At 52.1% G+C, this 25,806-nt stretch overlaps 1 protein-coding gene across 5 annotated transcripts in view; it reads left to right on the top strand.

Moving 5' to 3' along the window:
* ELFN1 (extracellular leucine rich repeat and fibronectin type III domain containing 1) overlaps positions 1–25,806 on the top strand; it is a 111,805-nt gene that overhangs the window by 58,816 nt on the left and 27,183 nt on the right. For all 5 annotated transcript variants that reach the window (XM_063344862.1, XM_063344859.1, XM_063344865.1 and 2 more), the window contains exon 3: positions 3,276–3,409. The gene's annotated coding sequence lies outside the window, so the exon portion shown is untranslated. The remainder of the gene's footprint in view (positions 1–3,275; positions 3,410–25,806) is intronic.

The raw sequence follows: 25,806 nt of genomic DNA, 5'->3' as shown, positions 1-25,806 counted from the left end.
TAAATCACTCGGAGCTTGGAGAGGCTTTTATCAAATCCTGCTAGGAGCCAGTCGCTTTCCCTTTCACAAACACATTGCTAATGCCACGTGGAACCCACTGGCTTTGCTGCTCATTTAAAAACAATGAGGATGTTATTAAATGGGAAAAAAAAAATTCCTTAGCAACAGGGGGAAGGAGGAGGAACAGAATTGCTCCTGTCTCTCCGGTGCTTGCTCCTTCGGTCTAATATCTGTCCCATTGATCTCCTAATATGCTCTGCTTTGAAACCCTGATGTATTGCCCCGCGGTCTCTTATCTCCCTGCGTGTCTCAGTCCGTTAGAGCACACATTGTTCTCGGCTTCATTAGCAGCCAGGTGGGTCAGCTGCTGGCCCTTGGTCCAGCCTCCTGCCAGCAGCGTGCCACCTCCCGGGCTACAAACCAGTGCCCCTTCCTCTGCAGGATCTGGCCCGCCTTGGCCAGCGCTGGGCATGGAGAGTTAAGCACGTGGTTTAAGGGAGTCACGTTCTTCACCTTAAGGTCTCCAGCTTCTCCAACGTGCCATTGGTGTCCACCTCTCCAGCGGCCTCTGAAGATACCTGGCCCTCTCCATCAGCTGTAGAGGGACCTTAGCTGTCTCTGTTCCCGCATTACCTGTATCCATGGCTGGTATTTGGGCCAGTGAATGTGCTGTAACGCTGACAGGTTTGGCAAAAGGGAATTTCAGAAGAGGGAGGTAACAGTCCTGATTTGCAGTTCTTGGAGCCGCTCCGGTCCCTCACCCAATGGGAGAAACAGACAGCACCACGTGGCCAGCGTAAGCCATGAGTGCAGCCTACCTTTGGAATATAGATTGATTTCAATGAACTGTTACACTGCTATTTGCTTAGGGGGGAAAAATGGCAAGTTAATTCCATTAACAAAGAAATGTGAGAACTTTGCAATCTGCGCCTGAGCACTTTGTGAGCATAAAACGAGGTGAAGTTTGCCAAACAGATTATTCATTACGAATTGTTCATTCAGCTCTAATTGCTTGGGTCTAGCTGTTGTTAGAAGGACTGCGTGACGCCTTTGTAGTATGCAGTTAAGGTCAGAAAAGCGTCGGTAGAAACGACTTCATGTTAAGTCAGGCTTTTCCTTGGGTGTATTGGTACTCTACCCGCTTAGCTTAGCAAGAGAAGTAAATGATGCTGCCTAGATTCTTGTCGTCACTGTGCAGCCCAGATAGCTAATGGAGAGTGAGTTGTGCTTTATTGACTCCCACTTTCTCCCTAGAAGGAATAATTAAATTCACCTGCAGAACCCCCATCTTCTCATGCATGGCAGCGTGCAACTTCCCTGCATCTTGGCTAACTAGATTAGAGATTACGCATGCCAGAATCACTGATGAGAAAGCACAAGCTAGAAAGAATCTGGCTTGGCTTTCAGATCCCAGGTGGTATTTGCAGGACTTAGGCTTAGAAAAAGCATCACTTTTTTTTTGCTTCTAATCTGACAAACTTTGTCTGTAAACCCAGAGGAACAAGCAACAGGGAGCCCCACCGTCTGTCTTTCAACAGCGTTTTCTGAAATGGAGCTACACTTTAAAGTCTCGCCAGATCAGCCTTTCACTTCACAGAATCTGTGCCCGTCTCTAAAATACTGGGTTATTTTTTCTTACCCCCATAATATTCTCATCTGACATTCACTCTCCTGGAAATCACCCATCCAACACTCGCCTACCTGCATTCAAATACCTGTCATTGTTCTTGTGCTACTGTCCTTCTCCTTCCAATTTAGAGATTATGTTTTATAACTGACCTCCAACTACCTATTGCCTCCTGGTGACACTTGTCACCCTTGTCTACCTGATTGATTAGTCTATTATGCTCTCCGCTCTCCTGATGACTTACAGATTGCCCGGTATCTGTCACGCGCTCGCTTTTTTTGTGTAATATTTATTCTTGGAGTTTTGCAATGCCCTCCGGCTGCCATTCTCTCTCCCCGTCCTCTCTCACAAATGCCTAGTTTGCGAAAAGGAGAAGAAAGCTTTTGCAAAAAAAAAAAAAAAAATCCTACCTGCTGTGAGTTCACACACACGCTGGTTGAAATCCACGTTTAAGATGCTGTTGTTTTCAATGGGGCTCTTTGTTTTCTTTGCACTATTTGGAGGTGATAAAATGTCACCAGATCAGACTGCATCAGTGACACGGCTGGGAAGGCAGCTTCCTCCGGAAAATCTCCTCACCTGCGTAAGTCAAAGAAACCGCGACAGAGCAGGGAGCAATATTGTGTTTAAAGATGCGTGTAGGTAGGAGGGTTCTGCCTCCACCGGAGGAGAGGTCTGGGACGTGTCCCAGATCCATCTATCTCCCTGCGCTTGTCAGAGGTTGTCCAGCTCTCTCATATTGTTCCAGGCTTGTCCCAGCTCTGTCCATCACTCTGACGTTTAATTAACTGCCCTGTTCTCCTGGATGTTGCACTGGATTTGCGTTGTCTTTCTGAAATACTCATGGTCATGTCTGAATATTACTAACAGGAGGAATAATAAAATGGTTGTCACTAATATCGCTATTATTGTTATTATGTTGATAATAATAAAACAAGACATTGAATATCACGAAGATGAGTAGTGCTACGATTAGTGTCACTTCTTCTTGCTATATGGGTTGTCTCGCATCGCAGGTGAGCAGGAGCTTGACAGCAGTGGTGAGCGCAGAGAGCCCTGGCCAGCCAGGCATCCACAACTAAAAGAAGAACAGAGGAGGGGTTGGAAGGGACCAACGAGGACAATAAAATCACAATTAAGATTTAAAAACACATTTGCACGACCAATCCCCAGGTGTAAGGAGGATTATTAAGCTTATTAAAATCTGTCCCTGCTGGGTGGCTGGTGCTGGTGGTGGCAGTGGCTCCTCACTCCTGCAGGAGCTCTGCTTTGATGTCCGTCTTGTACCGTCTGCCCTGTGCGTGCCCAGAGCTATCCATCTTTCCTGCATCTCTTTCATTCCCCGTCTGGCATTTGTCCCGTTCTTCTTACTTCAGTCCCAGGTCCCCTTCCAGTGTTTCTTACAGTCCCTCCTCCACTGGCGGGTGGATTTCTTTTCCCTTTGAGTTACCGTGTTGAGCAGATGATCTCATTTCGCACTTCCCCTTGGTCCTCTTCCCGTTGACCTCCAGACTCCGAGTCTGTGTCTGATCCATGACCCAAGTAGCTGTGCTGTCCCTGGGATGGCTGTGTGTTAACCAAGCCATCAGTCCGTCGTTGATACCCCCTGATGAAACTCCCTCTTATGTTTTCTTTTTCTTGCTTGCAGTTCAAATACTGGGCTTGGTGACCATCGTGTGGGATGCCGAATGCTGTGTCTGCGTGCCTCCCAGCCCCTGCAGACAACAACTAGGAGACGTTCATGACTGTAGCAGGAACCAGCAGCGACACACGGACGCAAAGGTAAGGGGTGACCTTTTCAATTGCATCTCCGGAGTGCGAGAAGTAGCTGGTGTGAGACAGCTGGCCATGGGAGAGAGCCAAGAGCGGTCACATAGATGGAGCAAGTCTCTCTGGAGAGGGTTCAAGAACCTGGAAATCCTCCCCAGGAGTGGATCACGAAGGGGATCCTCATGGCATTCATTTCCGAGGGGGAACAGGCTGGTGCAGTCATGGACAGTGATCCAGGGTTGTCTTCCTCACGTTGCTGTTCTTGGGGTGATTTCTGGTGGGCCTCTTCTCTGAGTGCTGGCCAAGCATGGACCTTCGTGGGGAAACCCCGAATGGCTGAGCTGCGGCTGCTGCACTCCTGAAAGTGTGGTAGCAGTGAAAGTTATCATGGTTGTAATTCTTATTTTTATTTTTCAAGACTCAGTTCACATTCTCCTGTTAAGATTTAAGGAATATGGAAAAAGTGCATCTTTTTTCCCCCAGATGAAAAGTGCAATGTGTGCCTCCATCCCGACTTCTACAAAATTGTGTTTCACAAAGCAGAAAGAGAACATCAGGCTCATGTTGGTGCTGTAATTTGGTTTTCTAAGACTGGAGTTTTCCATGTGTTTCCTGTTTGAAATGACTAGCTGTGCTGGGCACTCAGGAATTTTCTCCGTCTTTCTCTTCTCCACCTTGACATTATGAAAAGGGTTTTCATCAATCCTTCGAAAGAAAGAGATAACTTTTGTATAAAAGTGCACAGTCAACAGCGTTGAGTTTTTTGGGTAGTGTATAATTTTTTTTTTACACTGTTATTATTTAAAATGTGCTTTTTAAGAGGACAAAAGGGAATAGTTTAATGGAAACAAATTTCTATAGCAAAATGTGTAGCTGGATAAAAAAAGATTATTTCTGTTATTACTTGGGTAGACAAGTGAATTTGGAATTTGAGTACAAAAGGTGTTTAAAAGTGTGCTTAAACTTCTCTTCAGTGTGCTGTTGAGATTGAAAAGAGTAATTTTTGGAGAAAAACTTTTCTGAGAGCCTCCATTTCCAGCATTGTCAAGTCTATAGCAGTGGCCCTTTCCCACAGCTATTATCACGGTTTCACCTTTTTTTCTTCCACCTCATTTGTCCTTTTTTTGAAGAAAATGTAGTGCTGGTGAAAGGTGTGCAGGTCCGCGGGCTGGAGCTGGTCTGGAAGGGAGGAACAATGGTGTTGGAGAAGCGTGGGCATCTCTGAAGGCCAGATGGGACCAAGAGGAGACAGTCCCTGACGGGAGGGAGGAAAGATGGACAGCCTGGCCTGGGGGTACTCATTTTGAAAGCATCTACAAGTCTATAGCTCTTAAGACCCCCTTTCCAAAGTGACTTTTAACCAATTAGGAATGTAAGCATCATTGAAGATAAGCAGAGCTTAGGTGCTCGGGTCCCTCCAGGCAGACACAAATATCTCAGCAATGCAGGCAGATAGACAGCGTTGCCTGTCCTGATGGATCCAGACCCAGAGCCAGGCAATGAATTAGAAATATAAGTGCCAAAACAGCAGGCTTGGGACGCAAAGTATAAAAGACGGTTGTGTTATTTGAGCTGATAAGCCCTGTCTTGAAGATGCCTGCATCAAAGGCTCCTGCAGGGTTTTCACAATTGAATGTTATACCATCCAGCACTGAGCTACCAGAGATGTAAAATGGGACTTGCAGAGAAAGCTTCATGCTTGCCACAAAGGAGCAGAATAAGAGTTTGTTTTGAGAACTGTTAGTCTGAATAATGTGGGATTGGTCTCTGTGGACACTATGAGATATTGCTCCCCGCAGAACAATGATTGCCATTAATGCCTCGGCTCCCTGCCTCCTTCCTCCTCCTTCTCCCCAGCCTCTACAAGGGCTGGGTCAGATGCTGCCCAGACAGCACGAACAATGTTTCCCCCTTCTTTGGTAATTATTGTCCCTTCTGTTCATTTCTCAGAAGCCTTTTCACAAGCAAGAGGTGTTTTCAAGGGTTGCAAGCATTCATCTCAGTGTACATTTTCATGGCTATTCTCCTTGGAAGAGCTGGAGAGCTAATTTACTTTGCAGACCGAATGAAAGGAGCTTATGAAGGTAGCCTGTACAGCACTGGGCGGGGGAGGGGGTGGTCAGGGAGCTGGAGAGGAGAGTCCTCTGAGATTGCCACTGAATTTTTTGCAGAAACTGAAAAGTAGGTGTTGCTGTTTAGTTTGGCGCCATTCTTCTTTATGTCGTGTAGGCTCCCTTGCAAAACAGCCAATGCTGAGATCTTCTGCACCATCCCATCACTGGTCTAGCCACGAAGGCAGTAACGTTTGCAGGGAAGCATAACATCTTTGGATTGGCAAAGGTAGCCGTGCTGGCAGCACTGGATGGCTCATTCGGGGACCAGATGCCTCTGGTGAAGGTCCACATGATGGGGAGCCCCACCAGCCCATCCCTGATGTGGGCAGGTAGCCGGCAACACCCAACTGCATGGACCCTTCTCCAAGCGGCTCTATGCAATGAGCAGATGACTGGAAATCATCTCCTGGGCAATTCACTTCATTCATCAATTAAATTGTTTGCTGTGAACAGTTTGGGCCCATCCAGCTCCAGGATTTCAGCCTCGTAATTTTGCTGGCAGAGGACAACGGCGCCATGTCCGTGAAATCTGCCTGCCAACTGCTTCCCCTGCTAAGCATTTTCTAGGCTAACGATCCCAAAAACCTTGCCAGCAGCCCCGGCTCTGTCCCTTTCAGGGCAAGCCACTCATTTAAACGTGAGCACCTCTAAATGGCTCCATCTGCTAAGTGACGTTAGTAAAGAAAAGGTTGTAGCAGGAGTTACTGCCATGTCCTCGGGTTGTAACCCTGTTATAAAATGGGCTGGAAGAACAAGGGGACCGCGAGGAGCTGAGGTTCAAAACCACCTGGGTGACTGTCAGCTTGATTTATTTTCCTGCCCATTAGATAAATTAGAAAACTGGCAAAAGAAATCACTGCCCGCTCTCAGCTGCTTGGTAACCTGCCACGTGGCACGAGATGCCGGCCGCGGGGAGACGCGGCTCCTTCCCACCTCCCCGGCCCCTCTCCCCCGGCCACCCCAGTGCCGGGGCAGGAGGGCAGGGACGTGGCATGGGACTTGGGGCTGCCGGTGCCACGCATCTCCTCGGCGGTCCTGTCATCCTAAACCACCTCATCAACCCATCTGGCCGACCGCTGCCAACCGCTAGAGTTTCGCTTTTCTCTAATACTGTTGGTTTTTGAATAGGAGCACTTTTCTAGGTGAAAAACAGCAGTTTTCTGAAAACAGCAATATTCTGAAAACGGAATACTAGCTTTCACCTCAGAACCGCTTGTTACCTTCATTTCACAAATCAGACAAACTAAAGCAAAATAACCCGGTTTGTGGCAGTATTGTCGGCCAGGACCTGCTACCCTTCAGAGATGCTGGTCAACATTTCAGTCTTTGGTATTTGGGTGACTTGTGATCAATCTGCCTCCAGCAGCCTCCGTTCTTGCTTATGAACCAGGCTACTTTCTGTCTGTCAGAAGGATGGAGCTTAATGGTCAGACTTGCTTTAAATCCCTGGGAAAAATTCACTGTCCGGGAGGTCAGAGTGCAGTTACAGTGTTTTCCGACCTAAAAACTCAATGAAATCTTCAGACTACATAACCAAATGTTAAATTTGGATCTTTTAAGCCATCTTCATGGCTTAAACATTTAGCTGCCTCTGCTGCACTTCCATAGCATGAAATGAGGCCACTGTTATACACGTAGTATTTACATACGAGGAAAAGCTTCCAGCCAGGATGAGCTGTTAAGAGACTGCAATGCATTTCTCAGCAAACATGGAGGAATCCCTGCTGCAAAGACGTGCCGAAACCAGGCGAGAAACAGGGCAGGGACCTCCTGGGGATGGAGAGCGAGCAGCATGGCACCCCGGGGTCCCAGAACCCCCGTGCCTGTGCAAGGAGGTAGGGCAATATCTGCCCCACAGACCGTGGTCAGAGCAGATTTTCGCTTCTCTCCGGGCCCCTCCTTCTGCCCGTGGGACTTTTCCACTGCCTGCACAGGGTCCTTGTCACCCAGCAAGTGCCGGAACGCGTGTGTCCCCATGGTGCAGCCTCCCACCAGGTGTGCGCCCATGTGTGCAAGCGCGTCTGGGCAGCACGGGGCGGAGGAGACGGGGCTAATTCCTTCCTGAGACTCCCAAGGAATCGGCTTACGGCCCGAAGCTCCGATTACTCTTATCTTAGCCTGCATGATGGTAGCCACATCCTGAAATTACCCGGCTTTTTTTCAAAATCCAGGGGCTGGTTCGGACTCACCTGACCAACGTGAGCAAATTCCAGCTCCGCTTTCACCTCCAGCGGCTGTGGGGGTCTGCGAGTCCGTACAGCCCCAGGGCTGAACTTGGGAGAAGAGGTTTTAAACCTCAGATGCACCCGATGGGAAGTGCCTGGGTGCGATGCCCGATCCCACCTGCCAGACCTGATGGAGCCCGGGGCACCGTCAGCCCCTTTCCAGCCGCCGCGCTGGAGCTGAGGGCTCAGGACTCACCTGCTGGGATCCTGGCAGGTAACGTGCCTCTGAAACGGCCGGCAAAGGATAGATGCTGTCAAGTAAAACACGGAGTGAAATGTTTGGCTGATGGGATTAAACTGCGAATCCCACCCGTCTGTGGTGTGAGATGCGGCGTCACCCGCTCCCACCCGCCGCCGCTCCCTGTCTCCCACCGCTCACCCTGCTCGGAAATTAAAGTGGGGAAATCAAAGTCCTTCTCTCCCTGCTCCTGCTGTGCCTCTCAGCCACTGACATTAACACCGAAATGGCTGACATTAGCTTTGAATGGATTTTAATAACCCCCTTGGGAGCTGGAATTACCCACGCGGTGTGAGGTCCGGTGTGCGTTTAGAGACCTGGCAATGAGCATCGGGGGCTGCATCAGCTCCCCAGGCTGTGGACGCAGGGCCAGACCCACTCAAGAAGCTGCGGTGGCTTCGGCCCCTGGCCAAAGGGACCCTGACAGCTGCCTGGCTCCTGGAGAGCCACTTCGCTGTCACCTGCAATTGTCCTGCCACCAGCAGGTCTGCAAGAGGCTTGGGAGCTTCCCAACACTGGGGATGCTAGTCCAGGTGGCCACCTCCATGGGATGTTCTCCTCTCTAGGGCAGGGTGTGGGCTGCTGTGGGCTGGTGGGGACCCCCCCGATGCCATGAATGAGAGCGGCCCCAGCCCCTACCAGCATGTGGCATAAAATAGCAGCCTTGGTTTAGCAGAGCCCTGTGGATGGGATGCTAAATGAGATCATGGCGGGCCCAGCTGAGACTCCGGACTAGCGTATGAAAATCTAGCAAGAAGATTAAAAGGTGTTCCCAGGCAGAAGAGGGTATTTATTTCTTTCTTTGCATCTGAGATGTGTGTGGCGTGGGAGTCACAGGGACGGTGACCTCCCCTGAGCACCTGCACGTGGGCAGCACCGTGTCCCCGCAGGGGCTGATCTTGGGGACAAGGCACCGGCCAGAAAAGCTCCTTCTGAGATGCAGGCGGACACATCCTGTTTCCCCTCCCGCGCCAGGGAAGGGCATCCCGCCCGGGCTGGGCATCTTCACCGCCAGCCCTGCTCCATGAAGGAAAACCCCCACATTTTCCTCCTCTTTTACAAGAGGAAAAGCCAAGAATGATTGTCAGGTGATTCCCATTTCTTCTGGAAGATGAAGGGTTTGGAAACATGCTCTCAAGTCACTTTTCCTCAATCGAAGATCCCAAAATCTGACTGAGCAATGCAGCTTCCCTGGCCATTTACAAAATCTCAGCACCATTTGGGTGAGGAACGATGGTTTCTAATCGCCATCCAAATCCACGTGTATTTCCAGTATGGAAACGGGAACATCCACAGGGATATGGACATTGGCTCACAGCTGGGGTGGGTGGGCCAGCAGTTTCTCCAAGTCAGGCTCAATGAGGGCTGTGAAACCACCAGGCACTTTGAAGAACTGAGGACTGAAAACAACCCCTTAAAAAAAAGTCCGTGGTAATGATTGAATTATATTTAAGAGGCTCATTCGTACTAAGTAAATGCAAATAGTTTACATGGAAAATATTTCCCATTAAGCTCATTTCTACATCAAATGCTAACAGATTGAGATTATGACTCTAATGATTATTTTTATTGCTGGTTTGCATTTAAATGGCATGAATTTCCCCCTACTGTTCTCTCTTTGGGTTAAATCAATAAAACCTATTAAGAAGGTTCGTCTTCCTCTAAGATTCCTCCCTCTCTTCTTTCTGTCTCATCTCCACCAGTGCCCTTTTTATCCACCCACCACCAGAGATTTTTCAGAGCTGCCTCCACGGTGTTGGTGCCGAGGATTTGAAAATCCCCTTTGGCAGAGCAGAGTGAATCCGGTCTTTGCCGAGACGGGGGACTACAGAGGAACTCAAGTGCTGTTTCCCTTCCTCAACGTGGGCCATGTTGCAAGGAGATGCCGTTGGAGACAGCTCTTCTCTCCTCTTAGCCTCTCCCCTCCTGTTTTCACGGAGAAGCTGTAGCTATCTGTATACCGATACCTCCTCAGCCATGGATGCTCTTGTCGTGCTCCTTCAAACAGTGGCTGTGGCTTCACCAAGCAGGTGCTGGATTTCTGTTTGGAGAGGAGTTATCCTGGTATATACACAGCGAAAGCCATTAAGACGCTGACCTTTAAATTGGGCTTCTTCCTGCTCGTGTAGGGAGGAGGTGGGTTGAGTGCCCAAATCTTATTCATTTTAATGACAAATCCCTCACATGGAGGCTTTGAAACGCTCGGCTTAAATGCAATTCGCCTCCCTCTGCTGCAGCTTGGCTTTACTGTGTCTCTGCTTCCTCTGCATAGTGACAGACCTTACAGATTTGCTCCATAACCGTGTGCCCAGGTACCGGCGTGTATGGATTTATGAGCTTAGGGCAGTGCTAGCGCAGGGATCTCCGTGCTTCTTAATCACTATCGCTGACCTTTCTTTCCTCCATTACTCTCAGCATCACTTTTTTCTAACTTAATTTGCATAGGTTTCATGTTATCCATGTTTTTGCTTTGTCCCTGTTATCCCATTACCCTGGATAATCAAAGTTGGCTGTAATAGAAACCACAGAAACAATTTGCTTACCCTCCTGTTACAAGATATTCCCTCTACTAAGTCTGAGAATACCTGTAGTTCTGTGGTAATGCTAATTAACTGTGCATACGTATAGAAAGTAAAGCAAACGGCACCGGGATCCTTTGGGATGGTGGGGATTAAAGGAAGATAAGATATTATTCTCCTCTTTCTCTGTGCTTCAGTGTCCCTGCCCTCAATGGAAATTGCGCTGCGCTTATAGAATAGAATGTAATCCATGGTGGGGGGAGTCACTGACTCTGCAGAGAGGGGGAGTTGGAAGGAGCAGATTTAACTGCTAGCAAACCCCTGTGAAAGTGATGATCCTGCTGGATGTCTTGCTCCTTGTCCCTGTTCCCAGAGTGGGTATGGATGGGGCAATCTTTAACCGGTGCTGGTCCCCAGGCCTCAGAGCCTGGTGGTGCTGAGTAGGGTTGTACAGAGGCACTGATTCCTTGGGGCTGCAGTTGGCCCCAGGGCTGGGCTCCCCCGTCGTGTGGCTGGAAGGGCTCCTGGCCAGCCTCAAGGGCTGGTTGGAATAGTGGCTGTAGATGTGAATGCCCCTTGCAATGGAGGGTACCTGCTGTTGGCTGTTGCATCCATCAGGATGCTCCCGTATCCTTCCCACATCTTGGGCAGCTGACACAGCGGCAGTTTCAGAGCAGGCCAAAGTCCTGGGGAAAATAAGGAAGATGGTAACGAGAGAAGGAAAATCGTCAGGAGATGGGAGATGCAGTGGCAGGACGGGTTGCTGATACCATCCCAGCCACCCCTCTTCCTTCTGCGCTGCATAGTGTCACAGGCTCAGGCTCACCACAGCCCATCCAGGAGGATATTTGGGTCAATCTCCCACTATTTGCCTGCAACATCCTCTAAAAGTCTCGTATGAGGCTTTCTGCTGAGTGTCAGCCCAAAGAAGAGTGGCTTACGCAGCCAGGCGCGCGTGGAGGACTGTCAGAGCTCTCCACGCAGGAGAAATCCCACTCAAGTCCACCCACCAGCTCCTCGCCAAGCTCCCCAGCTCCTCTGCCACCAGCACGGACAGACACCCTCAACGCACCCCAGCGGAGCATCTGGGACTGGCCCTGGAGCCACGGGCACAGATTTGCTGTGTCCCTGGGTCTGGACCCCACGCTCCTGCCACCCCCCGGGGTGAAAGCTCCGGGAGGATGCCCCAGCTCTCCCCCCACCCCCGAAATTGTGAGGAAGCTGTTATTTATCTGCGCTCTGATAATCGGCGTACCTTTGATGCAATACTCATGTTTGGGATTTTACCACGTCTCTCATCCTCCAGGTCTGTCAGGGAGCTTTACGCAGCCATGACTCAGAGAGAGGCGTCAGTGGAGAGAGTCTGTAGATACAGCCAGCAGCTGTCATGTGGAGGGTATAAATAATGTATATGCACGTATATATGCATGACCTACGAGCTCGGGACCTTCCTTTCCTGAATGGTATCAACCCCTTTAAAGGATCCCTGCATCACGGGGGTGCCAGAGGGCTCAGATGCACAGGCATCCCCCACATCTGTCCCAGGTATATGGGGAAGGGCAGTGAAATGACCGATAGGGATGAGGGTCTCCATGCTGCTCGTCCCTCCTTGCCTCCTTGGAGCAATGTAACAACTCCCTTCATGTCGCTGAAACCTTCACTGCTTATGGCTCACCGTTATTTCTGTGTGGTTTTAAGACTATAGGTACCGAAGTGCCTTGCTCTGCCTGATGGTCAATAAGATGCTTTGAAACTGTGCCCAGGTTATTCACCCCTTGTAGCAGCCCAGGTGCGGGTTCTTGGTACAGGGAGCTGCAAAGGGCTTTTAAGGTGCTTGGGTGCCAGCCAGAGAGATTTGCTGGTGTGGCCAGGGCCCAGCCGGCTGCACACCGAGGGGCCGAACGGAGCCGTGCTCAGAATTTGCGCTGCAAAGATGCAGGTGTGTCATCCCAGCAGAGAGCTCGGGCCTGAAATACCTGAATCTCAGCAGGAGAAGTGGGGAGGCTCAGATTGGAGAGCTGGCTGATGTCAGCCCCGAAATCAAGCCCCTTGTCTTATTGCCAGTCATCCAAAACATTTAGGTTCTAATCAGGCAGCGTAAGCTTTAATTGTAAGGCTGGGTTTAAAAATGAAAAAGGAACATGAGTTTGAATCGTAGGAAGGAATGCTTGGGATTGGAGATGGGACAGTGTATCACTGTGGGCGGTGGGGAATTTCTTGTTGATTTGACATAGCTGAAGCAAGGGTAAACTTCCTCTTAACTTCCCTGAGAGAGTTCATAATGATCTGACCCTTAAAATTAAAGACCTGGAGTTAAGCAGCTGGGCTACCGACTCCAGCGCAGCCTCCGCCGGCGCAGCTCAAGCAGCACGCTGAAATAGCCAGCAGCTTTCGGCAGCGATTGCACTCCGCGCTGTTCTGTCTCTTCAACTCCTGACATCATTTTGGGGGGGGGGGGCGGGGGGAAGGGAAGAAAAAAAGGCAAAGGTTGAATTCAAGGGCCTTGTTTCTCAGCGGTTCAAAGGATACAACAGCCTGGATTTTAATTGGCATTGAGTTCTCCGACTGGTCCCGAAGAGCGACACCCAGGTGGAGCCAAGGCGGGAGGGCTGTTTGAAGCGCTGGGTGCCTGCCACCCATCTGCGGGTCCTCGGAGGTCTCCTCTCCAGCGTAGCAGAGGAGCCTTGCTTCATTTCTGATCATTAATGCAACAGTCTCTTCTGTGGTTTCCTTCCCCTGATCCTCTCTGTGCACAGTCTGAGGGGAGCCAAATATCGAGTGGTTTGTGCTGGAGATCACAGGGCAAAGATAATGAAGCTGTTTTCTTACCCTCTGCGTTCCCTGACGGTGCGGCTCAGCCTGGGCTCACGCCTCTGCCCAGCGCGGGTCCCGAGCCCGCAGGAGGCGGTGGGAGGCAGATGCTCTGGCAGCGAGGGCTGCGTGCCCCTGTGGAGAGAAGCGGGAATAGCTCAGGTTGTGGCCACCTGCAGTTTAACCCCAACACCTCGGCCAAATGGAAGTCATGAGCGCTGAAATGCTCCGGTCTGTGGAGGGCGGGAAGCTCCTGGGATGGAGGGGGTATCACCGGGGCCTGTGAGCTCCTCCAGCAGCCGAGGGGGGCCCTGGGACGTCAGGTCCCAGCCGGTGACAGTCCCCACCCTCCGATGAGGGTCACAGGGAGACTGTGGCACCGCGCAGTGATGCGTGAAGCACGGGCTTATTTCAAGCACAGGTCGGGCAAGGAGCAGAGGGGCCCACTTCAATGAGCATAGGCACCTTCTACCTCAACGGGGCTTGGGGCTTTCACATCCCTTCTTGACTGAGATCTAACAGCAGCATCTTTCCCAGCTCCCTTCTCCTCTGCCCGGGAGCAGGAAGGCTCTCAGGACAGCAGCTCCAGCTGATGATTTCATTAATGCTTAGAGTGGGGTCCCACCTGCTCCTCTCTGCAGGTTCAGCATCGCTCCCATCCCTCTAGTTACCTGCTTCCTGAGCTGGGTCATGCCTCTGCATCCTGCAGGTCTCCTTGTCCCTCTGTCTTTCCTGCTCATCTATGATTTGACCCCGGGAGAGCACTTTTACACATGCCCTCTGCTCTGTGCGCATTGTGCTCCGTGCAGGTACCTGCTTTGCCCCAGGAGCCTTTATCGTTCCCCCCAGCACAGTCTCAATAGTTCCTGTGCAAGACAAAAACCTCGGGAAAGCATTGTCAGCCTGCCTGGCCCGAGCCAAGCTGTAGCTATCAGTCCCGAAAGCCCAGTGGGGTGGTTATAGTTATTGCTAGGAAGCTTTATATTTACCGCGACCTTTCTGACATTACAGTAAATGCATTTCAGAGCCCAAGAAGTGTAAAAATAAACTGCAAGGAAATCAAGACAGCTAATTAGCCAAAGGTTACTGCTGGGCTCCATGACTGTCAGCCCTTTTGAAGTTCTCCTTCACACAGGCAGATGTGTGTGCAATGCCGCTGCTCCTTTGAATAAATGTCTTGGTTTCCAGAGTGGCTTCATAGCTGGATGTGACTAAACGCATGTGAGGCCTGTCACAGCAAGCCTGGGCAGGATGTTCACGTTCTTTAACCTCGCACTTCTCCAGCGCTGAAGAGCATCTCTTCTCGTGGAGTGGCTGATCAGCATCGTGCTACCTCCCAGCACCTCGGGAGCGGGGGTGAGCTGGGAGGTGAGGCCGTTCTGCAATCAACCCTCCATCCTGGAGATGCTGCTTCTCCTCTGGTGTCCCTGATCTCTGCACTGTGGTCACAGTGGAGGAGATTGTTGGTCCGCCAGCTCTGGCAGGGCTGAGGGCTGCACCGGTCATCCAGGGTTTGGATGGTGCCATTGGTGTGCTGCTCCTTGGGGACGAAGAGCCTGGAGAGTTCTGGAGCACATCCCCCAGCACATCACGGTCTCACCCCGCATGTCGCTTGTTCCTCAGGATCCCATAATTTCCTGAGGATAAGCACCTTGCGTGGAGTTGCAGGTACCACCACAAGAGGAAGGGGAGTGGGGGCTGTAGCTGAGCCGGGGGTCGAGACGGGGGGTGCGGTTGCCATGCCAAGAGAAGCTGAGCAGGTCATGATGGAAGCCTAGGTGGACTAGAGGGGTGTTTTGTTCATATTTGGGCAGGAGAGCTCTGGGGCAGCGAAGGACCCCCCGGGACTTTGAGCCTTGTCCCTTCAGCCCAGCATCCCCCGGCCCTGAGATGTGGGAGCTTCCTCTTCCCGTGCTCTGAACTGCTCCACACAGGGACTGGGGAGAGTTTGGTCACAATGACCTTATAGGTAACACCAGCATCATCTGTGCTGCCCTCTCCCTTCTCTTCTTGGGTTTTCCTCCTTCCCTTTTGAACTCCATTTCCCCTTGGAAAACCCTCTTGCAGCTCCCTCTTCCCTCTCTGCAGATTTCTCCTCTTTCCCCCTTTCCTCCTGATGCTTCCCTCCCTCCCGCCTGTGGCTCGTGCCGTGTTTTTGCTCGGCATCGCTCCTCCTGGAACGTTAATTTGCTGCTCGTTTCCTCACAGACTTTACACCACGAGCTGGGGCTTTGTGTGCATGTGTGTGTGTGATTCAATTAAACAAAACACAATAAAATCAGGGAAAACAGAGAGAGACGCAGACAGACAGCAATTCCCTGCTCTCCGAGGGCTAAGCCTGTCTGCCTGTGAGCTCAGCCCCGGCATGGCTTTCTCCTGTCGCCACGTGGGTTTGCTTGTAGTAACCCTCCGGATCTCGTGCTTGGGGTTTCCATCCCTCCACCGGGACCCTGGGACGGCAGCTACTTCTGCTCTGCTGTCAGGATCCAGGGCTGCTCCATCAGATGAGAGGTGAGCCTCGAAGGAGCTGGCTGTTCACTTCAAATAAGCCCTGAAATGCTGAGGCATCTCCAAATGCTCAGCCTCCTCCATCCCTCCTTTCCCTCTGCACAGCTCCCTCCCTGCAGCCCTGGAGACCCTCCAAGCCTCCCCTTTCCCTCTTCTGAGCCAGCAACTTCCCTGCTCCCCGTCCTGCCCTACCCGTGTCCCTTCTTACCCTCCTGGTAGCAGATTTCCGCCCCCTTCTAGGACCAAGCTTTCTCCCAAATTACACATTTTCCTTGCAGTGGAACCTGAAAAATGGCAGCTGTGGCGGGGTTTGTTTCCTTGGCTGGCTGGTGGGCTTCCCTCCCGCTGCCCTGCGCCCTCTCTGCCATGCCCTTCCCTCCCTCACTGCCTTCCTGCTCGGCTTTTCCCCTCTAATCCATTCGTACCACAAGCATATGCTTTCTTAGCATCCTTTGCTCCCAGTCATCTCCCCGGCAGGATTCTCCCTCTCCCCGTGTGCGCGGGTGTGGGTGTCTCTCTCCCGGAGACTGTTTCTGCTCGCTCCTCCCCGCCTGGCTCCCCGGCTCTGCAAATTTATTCCGTGAATCCAGCCTCTTTCCCCGGCTGAGCTGCTCGGCTGTAAATCTGACGGCTAAAGTGGGTCAGTGCGAGTGGAAGGAGGTGGTCCTGGGAAGGGCAGAGGGAGAGCAGGCACGAGGCCACCAATGCCAGATTATGGGGAGAGGAGAAGGCGAGGGTGACGTTCTTAAAAAGTGAAGGTTTCAAGGGTTTTTAAAATGCACGTGGAATGTGACTAATGAAATCCTGGCACTCACTACCCTCTCCTTAGGAAAAAATACCGGCAGCAGAAGTGACCCCCGGCTTCTCGACAGCAGCCCCTGCCATGCAGAGCCCTCCAAGGGACGTGAAAGGTCACGTTGTGCCATCTCCAGTGAGTTTAATGTTCCTATGAAATCCTGGCAGGGGCCTTGTGCTGCTGAAAGGGAAGCGTCCCGAGGAGGACAGACCCTGATTAATGCACTGGGGCTTGTGCATCACGGCCATTGCCTCTTGCCCAGATACCCACCAGCCACCCTCAGGGTGGGCTCCAGAAATGTCGTAGGAAGATGCTCCATGCTTTGAGCCCTTTGTCCCTTCCATGTAATGTCAGAGCTCCTTCCTTCAGATTTGGAAGGCTCCTTCTAGTACCAAAGGGCTGTCCTTGTCTCTGGCCAATCCAACGCTTATTTAAACAGCAGGAAGAGGTGCTGCTCCTCATCCTCTGGGTCATGGCAATCATGGTGGCTGTGAGATAACACTGTCCCTGACCCCTATCTCTGGAGACTGCATGCCCAGCAGAGGCAGGATGGATGTAATAGCATGCCCCACCTTAGTTTTGGCTCCTGGCTTTCACAGGCTGAGACTGTCCTGTCACTCGGTCCATGTGGACCTTCTTGCTGAGCAAAGTCAAAAGCTGGGGCCAGCTTTCCTGGTGTGCAAGGCTAGGCCTACAGAAAGGAAGGTGAGGAGCTGCCTTGAGGAGCAGAGAACCAAGGGACCATCCACCTTCCTCCTGAGCTTGACCAGCGCCTCCACATGGGGACCCATGGTCCCCACGCTTTTGTCCTCATGGACCACACGCGTCCACAGCACAGGAATAAATTTTAGCTGAAAACAGTTCTGCAGAATTTCCCGTGCGTGCAGCCAATGCACCTGGAGCCATTCCCAGATGTCTCTCCTCATTAATGCCCCCTTAGCAATTTTCTGAGGACCAGCCTCCATCTCCAGCATTAAAAACAGTCCCTTCCTCTTTGATTTATGGATATTAATCCATGCCAGCAGGCAAGAGGCATGACATGTCTACATAATGTATTCATTATTAAATTGTTTTTGTTCCTTTCCTTTCTCCTCCGGCTCCAAGGCTGCACCTTGCTTATCTCTCTGTAACATTTGAACCTGCACGCTGCACTCAGAAAGACAACTTCCAACATGGGGCAGTCGGCATCACTTGGCTGATCAACCTTACAAGTCCATGGTCGCTCCCCACTGGCCACACTCAGACTCGGGCAGAAAGAAGACCCCGTTAGCCCCATCTGCGAGGGTATGGCTGCTCCAGTGCTGTACTCGGGGTAACTGCTAGTGTGGCCGGGGCTGTGGGACGCTGTCAGTCCCATGTCACTTGTTCTGATCACAGCACAGGATGGGCCAACTGCATGAGCCTGCTGGCAGCCGTGCCTGAACCGGTGCCCAGGCAGGGATCCAGGGAGCGTGAGTTTCTTCAGCAGTCATTCAGATGCTGGCTCCAGATCAGTAATGGCTAATGGTGTCCAGCCCTCAGATTCAGGGACCAAAACCCAGGTAAAACACTGTTAGCTCCACCTGCTCCAGTCTCCCACCTGCTCAAGCCATTCTCCTGCCTCCGGGTTGGAGGCCACCTTCACAGCATGTTGCTGACTTCTGCAGTGCCACGCTGTTCCCAAAGTACATGGCAGATTAGATTTAGCAGCCAGCACTTGGCTCCTAGTGATCTCGCCATACTATGGCCTGGGAAGAGAGGAAAGAAAGATCACAGGACCTTAGCGTGGGGCTGCTTTCATTTTCCTGTGCTATGTCTGTGCTGTATGAGAACTCAGCCTGCTCTGCACCCTCTGGACGGCCCTTGGACTCCTTGTGGTGCCCAGGATGATGTTCCCGCAGGGCATAAATCTCAGCCCACCACTCTTAGTGCAGCCTGCCTCGGGGGCAGCACCCTGCAGGAGTGATGGTTATCCCCTTCCCGTGCTTGGCTGCTGTGCTCTCTCCCAGCCCCGATGCCCGCTGGCAATGCTCGTCATCCCACTGAGATGCACCCTGCTCCCCATGGCAATTTCTGTAGACCCATCTCCCTGCTCTGGTCGCTTGTTCTGGTCAAGGAGTGGCGGGCAGGCAGTTTTGGGGATACCATCCCACTACTTCCAGGCCCCTCAGCGCATTCATTGCCCATCTCTGGACTTTGCTATTGGCAGCGTGACAGCTCTGATGGGACAGTGAGGTAGAGTTATCTCATCTAGCCCCCTTGATAACCCAAATCCAAGAAGTCCCTGCAGCTCGTACACCTGCCCACCAAGCTGCCATGGACCGTACCTCTCAGCGCAGTACCTTCCCAGCGGCAGACGCCCACTGCACTCGTGGGCTCTGTGCACGCTACGTCCGCTCTGGAAGTTGTGCTTTTCTCTATTGCTTAATAGGAATGGAAAGACAAGCTTAATTGCCTTGTTGCAAGCTGTGCCCCTTGCAACGCAGCCTGTCCCATCCCCACTCCCCAGCTCCACCCAGGCCAAGCCACCGGTTTCTCCAGACCTCTTGTCACCCTGCCGTAATACCGCAGTTTTATGTAACTTTGCAGCCTGGCGTGGCTGAGCCTCCCCCACAGTGCCTCCCTCTCCCTTGCCCACAGCCGAAGGGATTGTCCCCACTTCGCCCTGCCCACACGACCCTGCCCGTCCCCGCGGCGGCTCTGTGCCTCCCGTGGCTCCCCAGGACAGAGAGGAGGGGAAGCAGCAGGACATTAGCCACTTCAGGAGCTCAAGAGCAGCTTGAAAAATATTTGTGCTCTTTTGGTAAAAACGAATCTGTCCCAGTGGTAATGGGGCCGCTGTTCTTCAGCAGGCTCTTAGCAGTGATTATTGTTGGTTTTCAATTTAAAAACCAGACAGTCTATTTATACTGTATAGTATGTGGACCGAGATTTTTTTGTTTTCTTTAACCCGGTCTTTAAAACGTGCTCTCGATTCCACTACTGACAATGCAAGGAAGCAGAGAGGCTTCTGTCACCTGCAGACCCCACGAGTGAAACAATAAACAAAACACAGTTCACGGCGCAGGGCTGCAGCGCTGCTTTGGGGAACTGGTGGAAGATGCCGGGTGGGAAAGGTCTGGGGCTGTAGGTGGGAAGTGGTTTTGGTGGCATAGAAAGGTCTCGTGTACTTGGACTATCTATGGTCACAACGCTGTCTATCTTCTCTCTTGTCCAAAGCAGAGGTTGATCAGAGCTGACATGAGCACCATCCGCAGCACTCCCAGCATGGAGACCAGGAGAAAAGCCAGACTCTGGTCTTTGGCCTCTCCCTGGCTCCAAGTTGGCAAAGACCTCTGAAGAGTAGCTAATGCCCATGGGTGCTGAGGTGACAGTGAGAAGGATAGCGGTCCCAGGGGTGCGTTAAGGGATCCATCAGAGCACTGCCGTGGCTTCTGGCCCGGACTGACAACTCTTGCATATGTAATAGGAACATCTCTGCTTGCTTTGGGCATTGGTCCAGCATTGGCCTGGCATGGGCCCTCCCAGTCTAACAGCGTGGATTACTCTGGCACACCAGCCCAGCCCCGAGTGCTAGTCAGCGAGCAGGGCTTGCTTCCATTTGCCAATGCAAGACATTTGGAGCATCCTGGCCAAGGATGCTTTAGCACAGAAACATTGTAGGATGCAGGCACCAAACAGCTTGTTGCGGCAGCGTTGAAGGCGCTGCTTTGGGTGCTGTTGAATGCTCCCATGTAGGTCATGGGCTGCTTTGGCAGGTTGGTGCATTGTTGTCCATGCACACTCCAGCACCACCACCAGGACTGAACAGGAGGGAAAATTCACGCTTGCATGTGAATGCCCCAGTCCCTGTTGGCCAACCTTCATCCCACCTGTTGACCCAAGAAGCTGCTTGTGGCCGGCTTTGCTGTAGACAGGTCTTCTGCAGGCCAGGTTGCCTTGAGTTCGTGGCCAAGCTGGAGGCCGTGGTTCTGCTGTCTCTGCCATGCTGAGGCTGCCGTTTGTTCCCCTTCTTACTGCGACTTATCTGACAGTGCTTCTGTCTCCATTTCCCCACGCAGCCCCTTGTACTCCCACCGTTTAGTTATTTTCTTAATTAAATATAGATTATGGCACTGGGAATAAGGGATTATTACTTATTCATAAGCTACTTAGATTTTAAAGTGTGTGCAGAGCAGGGCTTATCACACGTCTGTGTCTGCATCATTACCATGCCAGGGGCCAGGGTGAGCTCCTGCGTCTGCCGGGGCTTCACCTAAACCTCGATCCTCTTCTCCCTTCTCTCCCCGTGGACTCCACACCCAGAGGAGCTCTCCCGTCTCTCTCTTGCTGTCCCTTTTCCAGGTGAGGCTTGCCAGCCTTTTCCTAAGGAAACCATTTTCACTGCCGTCTCCCAAGCTGTTCCGGCCCCTCCATTACGCCTCTGCTTTGCCCCCTCCCCAGGTTTGTTTGCATCTTCCTCCCGATGCTTTCCCCAGCCCTCCCGCTGTGCCTGCAGCTGAAGCTCGGCCGTTTCGCCTGCCCCCCGCGGAAGAATGGGGACTTATCAGGAGGCAGCTCTGCAGGAGGTGCTTTTTTGCAAAGTTTTCTAGGAAATTCCTCCCAGTACCTGGGTAAATGTTGTTTGAACTTTGGCCCGCCTTAGGGAGTGGGAGGAGGAGGCAGGGGAAGGTGCTGTTGGCAAGCTGATGGGAGAAGCAGGGAAAGGAAAGCGTAGTGGGAGGGTGGTTGCTGTTGTAGAGCTACAATGCTCCCCCAAAGCCTTGTGCTTCTTCAGTGTGCCCAAGCAGAAGGGTTAGGAGCTGCTCCTTCTACCCTGGGACGAGCAGCGCCTCCCCAGGCCTCTTTCTCTGCCCTAAACAGTGGAGCACTCTGACCTCTGGGCAATAATAATAATAATAATAATAATAATAATAATAATAATAATAAAACAACCATCTGACCTGTTTTGTGCACACCAGGGTGGACTTCTGCCTCCATCTTAGTCCAGTTTTTGCTGTCCCCAAATAGTGCCATTAATGCCAGATGCTGCAGGGCTTCTCCTGGTCTGCTGGTGAGGCCCCAGGTGGGAACAGGGCAGTTCATCACACACTGACCTGCATAGAAAGAGGAAACATTAAATCCCGGTGCTCATCTCCCTCCCCTCCGTCCTCCCGGGCTGTCCCTGGGCCTGCAGCAGGGTCCCAGCATCTCTCAGCAGGTATCCCTGCTCTCACCCTCAGGGAACCGTTAGCATTTCCATCACGTTTGTTCCATCTCCTCCTGCTGCTTCTGCACCTTGCCTGGCTGCGATGGCAGCGTGGGGCTGTTTCTGCGTGAGCCAGCCCGACACCTCCATCCTCCACTGTCCCCCCGCCTCCCATGTGGTTCTTTCTGACTATTTTAAGGACTAATGCAAAGTCCTGGCTTGATAGCCCCGAGGACTCAAGACCTTTTGTCAACAGAGCAGATACAAGACAAGCTGCTGCAAGATTCCTCAGAGCAAAATGATCTTGATAAATTGGAGAAATGGCCTGAAATCAATACACTGAAATTCAATAAAGTCAAGTGCAAAGTGTTTCACTTAGGAAGGCGATATCAAAATTGCAGATGTAAGATGGGGAAGAACTGGTAAGCCAGCAGGAGTGCGGCCAAGGCTCGAGCAGTGGAGTAGCCTTCAAACTGAGCAGCAGACAATAACCTGGTGCTTTAGGAAAGGAAAGAAAAGGCACATCTTGCCCGCAGATGTATTAATAGTTTCAGGTGGAAGACAGCGAGGTAATTTATTTGGCTCTATTTAGTGCTAGTGAGGCACCAGCTGGCGACATATATCTCCAGGTTTGGGCATCACAACTTTAAGAGAGATTCAGACAAATTGAGGGAGTTCAGAGAGTTTGGAAAACATGCCCCGGGAAGATGGACTGAAGGAGCCGGGTTTGTGCTCCAGGACAGAGACGACTGAAGGCGGGGGGATGTGTAACATTCATCCAGGGTGGAAAAGGCAGTTATAAAAATGACGGTGATCAATTGGTTGAGGCTTGGACAAGCTGCGATAGGCTTAAACTGCAGCCAAGAGGCCTTGGGTTAGATGCTGAGGAAAAGCTTCCTAAGAGAAAGTTGGCTGGCGCAGGCTGTAAAGGGCCTGTGGGAGCCCTGTCCCCTGGAGGGTTTCAACAACCAACTGAAGGAACACCTGCATGGTGGTCACCTCCAAGCACAACCCACTCTCTCTCCCACTGTGGGGATGAGGTTTCGCCAGCACCCCAAGCAGCATTAGCCACGTCCTTGCGGTTATCAGGCTGAGACAAGAAATTCCTTGTTTCATGTCCTCTTACCAGCCGTATCAGGTCATGGCCAACCTCCCAGGGCCCGCAGGGGTTATATCTCTGATGTGCCCAATTCATCCCACCCACCCAGGGTCCTGCTGGCAGTGTCCCTCACACACCTGGGCAAGATGCTCCCAGCCACGCTTCTGCTCCAGGTTTCTTCTACTATCAGACCACAATTTCATTTCTGTCCATCGTGGAGATACCTAAAGAGCCTATTCACGGCCTAAGATTGGGGAAGAAGATCGAAACGAGCATGACTTTGCAGTGAACAAATTACCAGGTTGAGTTATTCCTGTGTCTGTACCATCTGCGAAGGGTCTGCACCACCCATCCCTCCAATGTGGCTGTGGTGACTCCATGCCTGATTGTGCTGAAACCTTTAGGATTTGGGTCTCATGGCCAGGGGCACCTAGATCTATCTACACGCACATTAAATTCATCTGTTCGACTTACAACACGAGCTGGAAAAGTCAATAAAAGAAACCAGAGACTAAAATGGTCAAGCCAGGTACCTCCAAGGATGCTTTGGTGGTTGGACCGGCCACACATCCCCATGGCCTCAGCCCCGCTGACTTGGTTTTTGGTAATTTGGTGGCTAGCTGCAGCTCTCCTCCAGATCGATCCCTCTCAATTGCATTTTTGGATCATAATTAATGTTTGCTGTGTAATTACATTGATTTTTTTCATGTACCCTGAGAGACGCGGGGAATTCATAGCCCGAGCGTGTGAGCGAGGGAGGGGCCGTGCCGTTGAAGCTCGCTGTGCTGAAGGGGAGAGAGCGGGGGCTGCACTGGGGGGGATGTGCAAGGAGGGGATCTGCTCAAATACCCCATATTACGTGGAGTAACAAAGGACTACAAAGGGTGACAAAGGGCTGGACGTGGAAATGTTTGCACTGCTGCCTCCTTTATTCCCTAGCCAAACCTCTCTGCTGGCCCCTGCTTTCTACCCACCAGCCCTGGCAAAGTCCGGGGAAGGCTGGTTGCCTGCAGCCCTGGCAGCCCCGTTTCCACTACTGAGCTCAGCAGGGAACAGGATTTTATTTATTTACCAAGTCACAGTGGGAAGAGGGATTTCAGGGCAGCCTGAGCTTCCCAGAGCTGTGAGGAGTGGATAAAACCTCCTCCAGCTTTGTGCAGGGCGGCTCTGGCGAGTAAGAAGCCTCAGCCTGGGCACAGCCGGAGCCGTGTCCCCCCCGGCTCCTTGCTCACTTGTGCTGCCGGCAGCTTTGTCATGAGCATGTATAAATGTAAGAGGCACCTGTAAGCCTCCCAGGCTGCTTTGTGCTTCCCGAACAGCCAAGCAGTTATAGCCAGCACCTGCACGGCAAGCCCTGGGAGATGCTGCAAGGAGGCAGCTTTCGGTAGGAGCTGCCTCAGTACTCAAGGCTGTCAAAACCATGAGGATTTGGGTGGTGACACCAGCAAGGAGCTTAGAGATCCTCTTACTCGTGGTAAAAACTACCTGGGGGGTGCTGGGGCTCCAGACCTCGCGATGAAGGAGGAGGATTTGGGGTTTTTGGCCATCCAGGGGTGTTTGCTGCCTTCTGCGTTGGCTGGGGCAAGGTCCCCAGCTCTCGGGCTTGGACAGCCGGTGCTGCAGCAGCTCCCCACACGTCGTGTGGGCAGCACGGGTGGTGACATCTCCCAGCCCGCGTCTGGGATGCTGCAAATGTTTGTTAGAGCACGGATGCGCACGGTGGGTCCCCCGCAGCTGTGACAGAGCTGCTGTGTAAATGGCAGAAGGGCAGTTTGTGTTCACGTCGGTGACAGCCCCCTTGGGCTCAGCAAATACCAGAGCAGTAAGTGACTGCTCTGGTGGCACGTGCTGCTGTAAAGGGGTGGACGAGCCTTGCCCGTGCCATCATCAGGGAGCAGGCAGCTCCTGGGCTAGAGCTGGGGGCAGCCACAAGGTGGGTGCTCAACAAGGTGCAAACAGTGCCCGGAGTGCTGATGGAAAGGCCAGACCCGCTCCACACCTCCCCTGACCACAGCACCAGCGTTGGGTTGGCAGCCCGGCTCTCTGTCCGCGTGCCAGCGGGCATTTCTTCAGAAGAGGCATTACAAACTCATCACCTGCTCATCGCCAAAGCTTTCCCCTTGTTAGAAGAGATCTCGCTCCTATTTTTTTCATGGCATCTTGTTTCGCATCGCCTGTTAATTACGTGCCCTCCAAGGATCGTTCTTGCCTGAGCAGTTCAGAGGAGGCCACGTAGCACCGGCTCGGCGTTGCCCAGATGAGAACGCTGTGACAATCGCTGCTGAAAAGCAGCCTTGTCGCGCACAGGTGTTATTAAGCAGCCACAGATGTTATACATTTTTTTTCAATTAAAAGCCCATAAATTAAAAAAAATAATGAGGCAAGCGCTATGCTCAGCAGAGACAAAGGCACAAGCCGCCAGCGGCATTGTGCTGGCCACGCTCACCGCTCTGGGCGGCAAAACGCTCAGCTGGTCAAACAATGCGGCGGCCGAACATCTGCGGGGACTTTGTGTTACAGCGCTGGTGCGAGGAACATTTGATTTCTGCATTGGCGAGGGGCCTTGTGTCCCGCTGCTCCCCCCTCGTCCTGGCTGGCCCTGGGGAGAGGTGGGACCAGTCCTGGAGCGGCGGCCGTTGGCGGCCAACTCCTCGCATTTGGGTGGGTGGTGCTGGAATTGGAAATTGGCCCTTTAAGCAGGCTGCGAGCCCGTTGGTATAACAAAAGTTTTGTCTTCAGGGTTTGAGAGCTGTGGTGCGTGGAGGTGGCTCTCCTTTCTGTCTTGTGTGCGTGCCCTAAATGCAATTATTTGGCTCCTACCATGTCTGATATTATTATTGTTCTTGCTATCTTTGGTACTTTTATGGCCCCATCACCATAGTAACTGAGCATCTCAAAACCCTGTGAGGAGGGAATAATATTATTCCCATTG

The sequence above is a fragment of the Chroicocephalus ridibundus genome, chromosome 8 (assembly GCF_963924245.1).
Source record: "Chroicocephalus ridibundus chromosome 8, bChrRid1.1, whole genome shotgun sequence".
In the NCBI taxonomy this organism is placed as follows: Eukaryota; Metazoa; Chordata; class Aves; order Charadriiformes; family Laridae; genus Chroicocephalus; species Chroicocephalus ridibundus.
Note: the sequence above shows the minus strand (reverse complement) of the source record. Positions and strands in the feature narration are given on the sequence as shown.